Here is a 5,898-nt window from a genome sequence, read left to right as displayed (position 1 = left end):
TGTGATGGGGTCAGATCAATACAAGGGTTTGTCAATATCCTGCAGATTTGGTCTTTTAGTTAAATAGTCGGACGTGTTGTTGTTTCTCTGTGAACACAAAGAAAAGAGCTGTTCAGTTTGACTCCACCAAGGCTGTTTTGGTTTGATTTGTTTGTCTGTTACTAAACAAAGGTTACGGGACCCAGTACCATGACACTGGTGGACGGATGTGATGTGGATCAGGGAAGAAAATGGCAGAATCCAGGAACCTCATCTCTTTATTGAGCTTTGTGACGTTGTGGTTCAGATCTAAACTAAAATTCATGAGCTCCAGTTTGAAATGAAGCCACTTTGCTGTGAAGAAGCCTCGTGTATCTTTTCTTGGTTGATTTAATGGAGTTTCTTTTAATTAAGTCCTAGAGATAGACGTTGTTGTATGTTGTTCTTTACTGGCTGGAAATAAATTAATTTGTGATTTGGGCTTAATTTGGGTGTTTGAGATACTTTGCTAGAAATGATGGCAAATGTCATGAAAACACTTTCTTAATAAATAAAATAAGTGGGTCACACTGTCACTCAGACATTCTAACTTTATCAACAAATAAAGTAATCTAAATTAATTATAGTTTCCTGTGATGGTCCTCAATTATGTCCACGTAAGATCGTGGTAATGTATTCCCATCAGTCCGATCCGAAGTGGGAGGGAACCAGTAAGAGAACGTGAGGAGACACTGGAGGAGGGAGTGTTTGTCAGCCACGCCTCCTCGTGACCCCGGCCTGTGACCTCCTCCTCCTCCTCGTCCTCAGGGGACGGGGACGTCAAACAAACCGTCCGTCTGACCTCATCCACCACAAACACAAAACAAGTCGATTCGTCTCCTCGTCCTCTGGGCACAGTCCTGATTTGTAAAGTTATTGATGTTTTATGAGCCGAACGTAGAATCCCAGTGTAATGTGCACCTGTAGTAAAACGTCCTCGTCACCAGTTGAACCAGTAAACAAACCGAGCTCATCCAGGGATGTAACTTGAACCATGTCTCTGTGTTCCATGTGTGAGACTTTATCTGGGAGTTGAATCTGCAGCCACAGTCTGGTGGACTGGATTGTCTCAGCAGTTTGTGTCCTCACGCTGTCTCTCATCTCAGTCCATCAGCAGGACGGCTACATCAGCCGGGGTCGCCCGAGTCGATACCGGCCTCAGATCTCCGGCTCACAGGTCGTGTGTTTGAACCAGAGAGGACGAGATGTCAGTGTCATTAGGGTGTCCCAGGGCTCGTCCAATCACAGCGCAGCTCAGCGCTCGCGGGGGATTACTGTGGCGAGGACAGATAGAGGAGAGGACGTGTTTAACCGGGGACGGATAAGATGTCTCATTTAGCTACAGAACAGCATTTCTATAAATTCCTAAAATATCCAGTATTCCCAGTGGACAGTGGTATATTATGGGATGGTGCGTTCTACATCTTCCTCGTGCTTCAACCAATATTCTTAAGAGTAAACACACATGATGGTAGATAGAGATGGACGAAGCGGTTCCACGTCCTCCCAGTGTGAAATATCTCAGCCAACCACCAGGGGGCGATCGAGATGAACTGGCTTGTTTTCTTTTTATGGAGCTGTCGTGTTGTCCATCTTTATTTACAGTCATTTGGGGGGGAAGTGTAAAAGTTGCAATAAGGTCAACATTTAAATTATTTTAGATTTCAGATATTTTAGAAATTAAAGAGTTTGTTTGTGGTTTCAATAAATCAATATCAATCATTATTTAGATTTTACCGAATTACACATTTTTGTTTGGTTCTTCACTTCACTCTTTACAGTGTGATTTCTTACTGAAGACGCTGGTATGAAACCCACCACGGATTTTAACCATGGTGGTCGTGTGTGTGTGTACAGTGTGTACAGTGTGTATATGTGTGTGAGAGAGAAGTGTGTGGTTGTAAAAAATACCAAGAGAGAATGTGTTAGGAGAAGGTGGGGAAAAAAAAAACAGACAGAGGAGAGGACATAATTATAATTACAGTCTTTAATCCTCTGGACACACACTCTCACACACACTCACACACACTCACACACTCTGGGTGAGCTTTTAATTAACTATTGGGCGACAGGGGACTCTGGTATTGGGCTAATTATTTGAGCCACACATCCCTTCACTCCGATACGCTCCCAGAGAGGCAGACAGGTATTCCTCACTCCCAGCTCACCTGGTAATTGGGAGGGTTTTCACGTGAGGAGATGAACTCGCTCTCAAAATTATCAGGAACAAGCGGAAGTTGGGTTTCTTGTCGGCCTCAGACTTATCTGCAGTGTAATGTGGATTCAGTGTTGAAGGAGAAAAGGAGGCAGAGTCATCGGCTGCCGGTTACAATGTAGATGAACAAAATGAAATCCACGAAAGCAAAGGAGAAATCATATGAAACGATGGCATCAGGAGCAGAATTAGCCATCATGGAAACGTTGGTAGACATATTTGTTAGTACTCTGGTTTGTAGGATTTAGTGACACCTAGTGGTGAAGTGTCACGTTGCAGCTGAGCAGCCCTTCACCTCACTCTCCTCTTTTACAGACATGAGAAAGAACCTGCTGTTCAGGCTCACAAAGAAAATACTCCAATGTAAATCTGATATAAGATTTATGTAATTATATAATTTATACCCATCAGATGCAGCAGCTATTTTATACCTAATAAGAATGAGTTTACAAATATGTTTTGTAGCATTTGTTGTCGGAGGATTTAAATTTGTCACAAACTTCACGATCTCAGCTAAAAGTGTTCAATGACATTTTACCTTCCACGTCATATTCCTGAACTTTAAGGTCATTAATAATTAATATGAAAACAGCTAATATCCGTTTTTTCATGTGTGTAGTTTTTACTTGTGTGATTGTGTGTATATAACTGTGTGTGTGTGTGTGTGAGTGTGTGTGTGTGTGTGTGGTGGTGGAAGCGGCAGTCAGGTGGATGCAGTCTGTTTCTAAATCAGATCTCTGTGATTCACTGGGTTGATGAGTCACCACAGCAGCACGAGCACAACACACACACACACACACACCCTATATGTGATGTGTGTGTGTGTGTGTGTGTGTGTGTCTGCTCGTACTAAATAACGGGATAGTGCTCCGCTGTGCCGATGTGATTTGGTGACTAATGCAGAAGTTGCTGATGTCATGCGTTTGCTTCCCCTCGCTGCTGAACTCCTCATTTCCTGGACATTCATCATCCATCAGCCAATCAGCTTCCACCTTGCACAGGCGTGCGCGCTCACAGACGCGTGCACGTGAACAATCATTATCTCTATAGCAGATATATACAGGATATCAGCTATTGACATAACATGACCAGTTGCTTTTATTTAAGGAAGCATGATGGATGAGGGAGGGGGGGGGGGGGGGGGGCTTTCTGGAGGGAGGGGTGAACGTGTGTGTGTGATGGAAGCAGGAGAGTGATGGTGTGAAATCAGACCAGTAACAGTCGGCGTACTACCACCAGTCACGTGTGTGGCCGCGTTGTGTAACCACCGAGGCTCAGACACACACATGGAGCTGCAGTCTACACATGTCACAGGGTTGAATCTGGATCAAGAGAAAAGAGCTTGAACGCCGGATTGTTCGGAGAAATTCAGTTTATCAGGAAAAGCTGCAGAGCGGAGAGCCCCCCCCCCCCCCATTGACTCTGTTTACAGGGACTCACATAATCCAGCTTTTGAGCCCATTCTCAAAAAACTACAAAGGGCTTTCGGTTGTCTCTCACATTTGAAACCTTAAAATGTGAAGTAGTCACGTTCTTCTTCACCTGGCGTCCATGTTCTTTCTCTTCTTCTGTATTTGACTAGCAAACATCGGCAGAGCCCTGAGACCTGCTGCCGGGCTGTGTGTGTCTGATTTAAGGTTGTCATGCCCACGTACAGTTGTGCGTTTGTTGTAAACGTGCACGGAGGCACTCCGGCTGTGTGCATCATCTTTTTATGGGCAAGGTGTGAGCTTGTGTACGTGCACGTTTGTGTGTGTGTGTGTGCATGAGTGTGTGAGTGGGTGTGCAAGTGACATGGGAGGAGGGGATGTTTAGATTTGTGGCTAAGGTGAACGTGTGTGAGCGTGTGTGTTTGTGTGTGTGTGTGTGTGAGAGAGAAGACAGACTAGTCGGCCATCAGTTCTCTTGACAGTTTTACGGCTGCTGAGCTAGCAGGACGCTGTGGGATGTTAGTTAGCCCACCTCTTCACACATCAGACCTGTGTGTGTGTGCGTGTGTGTGTGTGTGTGTGTGTGTGTGTGTGTGTGTGTGTGCGTGAGTTGCTCATTGCTCTGACTACAGCTCCATTGACATTCCATTGGACCTCATTGACTTTGACCTGCAGGCCTGAACTTGCATGTAATGATTGTGTGTGTGTGTGTGTGTGTGTGTGTGTGTGTGTGTGTGTGTGTGTTATATTGCAGAGGATCCACTTAAAGGGACAAATAGAGGATTTAAAGGTCTTTTAAAAAAGTTTCTCCCTAGAGATCGAACCTCTGCTCGGGTCCAGCAGTCTCTGTATGAAACCACATTTGAATCTGTTTTTATCAAATTACACACAATCAGAAATATTAATCCTCAAAACCATTAAATTGGTGAAAGTATCAAACACGTCTGATATAGTAATGCAAAAGAAAAAACAATAAAAACAAATAAGATCACATGAAGGAGACACTGGATGTTTTTCCAGCTTCGCTCTCCTCTCGTGTTATGAAGGTTATTTTGTGAATATGTTAAAATTTGAAAATGAAGTGATTCAGTAATTATCGACCTGAATATGAGCAGAACTCGTCCTTTGATCTGAACACTTCAGAACCAGATGATGTCAGAAGTTCTTCTCATTCAGCTGCTCAAACGTCCACTTGGTGTTTTCTTCTTCAGCTGGTGGCTGTCACACAAACACACACACACACACACACACACACACACACACACACACACACACACACACACACACACACACACGGCTACATGCACATCTCCGTATTTGTTCTGCTGAAGCAGCTGCAGCATGTGTGCGAGCGTGTGTGTGTGTGTGTGTGTGTGTGTGTGTGTCTGTGTGTGTGTAACCTACTTTTATGGAGCCCACTCACTCAGAATGATAAAAAATGCTGCAGTTCTCCCTCCTCTCTGTCTACCTTTCCTTCCATCTCCTCCTCCCTTTATCCTCCTCTCTCTCCGCTCTTCTCTCCCTCCTCTTCCTTCTCATCTTCACCTCCTTTCCTCTTCCCATCTTGCGCTTGCGGCTCCCTCCCTCGATCCCTCTTTCCTTCACCTTCTTCTTCCCTCCTTCTATCCTCCATCGCCCTCCATCTTTACTTCCATCTCTTCCTCCACGGCTGCATTCTCTTCATTCTTTCTCCTCTTTCTCCTCTGCTCTCACCCTCCATCCATCATCTTCTCTCTTTTAACATACTCTCCTGCTTCATCACCTTTTGTTTAATTCCTTCGATGCTGCTCCATCTCTCCATTTTTATCCGTGTGTCTCTCCATCTTTCCTTCATTCTTTCACCTCCTGGTTCCATGCCTTCATTTTCTTCCTCTTTTTATTGCTTCTCTTCTTCAGTCATCTCTCCATTCTCTCTCTCATTCCCTCTTCCTCACATTGTTACTGCTTCCACTCTTTCCGCCATTTATTTCTCCCTCTTTTCGATCTTCACCTTCTATTTATTTTCTATTCTTCTCCTACTTCCTTTCTCTGCCTCTCTTTCTTTCTTTCTTTCTTTCTTTCTTTCTACCTACCTCTTCTCTCCTTCTTTTCCTTCCCTTTCTCTATTTCACCCTCTGTCCTGGTGAAGAGATGCTGGCCCTGTAGCCTTTGGCCCGGCTGAGTTAAAGATGGAGGAAGTGAGAGGGAGGGAAAGCGAACAAAGGAGACGGAGGGCGAGATGGAAAGGAACGGTAG

The sequence above is a fragment of the Pleuronectes platessa genome, chromosome 3 (genome assembly GCF_947347685.1).
Source record: "Pleuronectes platessa chromosome 3, fPlePla1.1, whole genome shotgun sequence".
Taxonomy (NCBI): Eukaryota; Metazoa; Chordata; class Actinopteri; order Pleuronectiformes; family Pleuronectidae; genus Pleuronectes; species Pleuronectes platessa.
Note: the sequence above shows the minus strand (reverse complement) of the source record.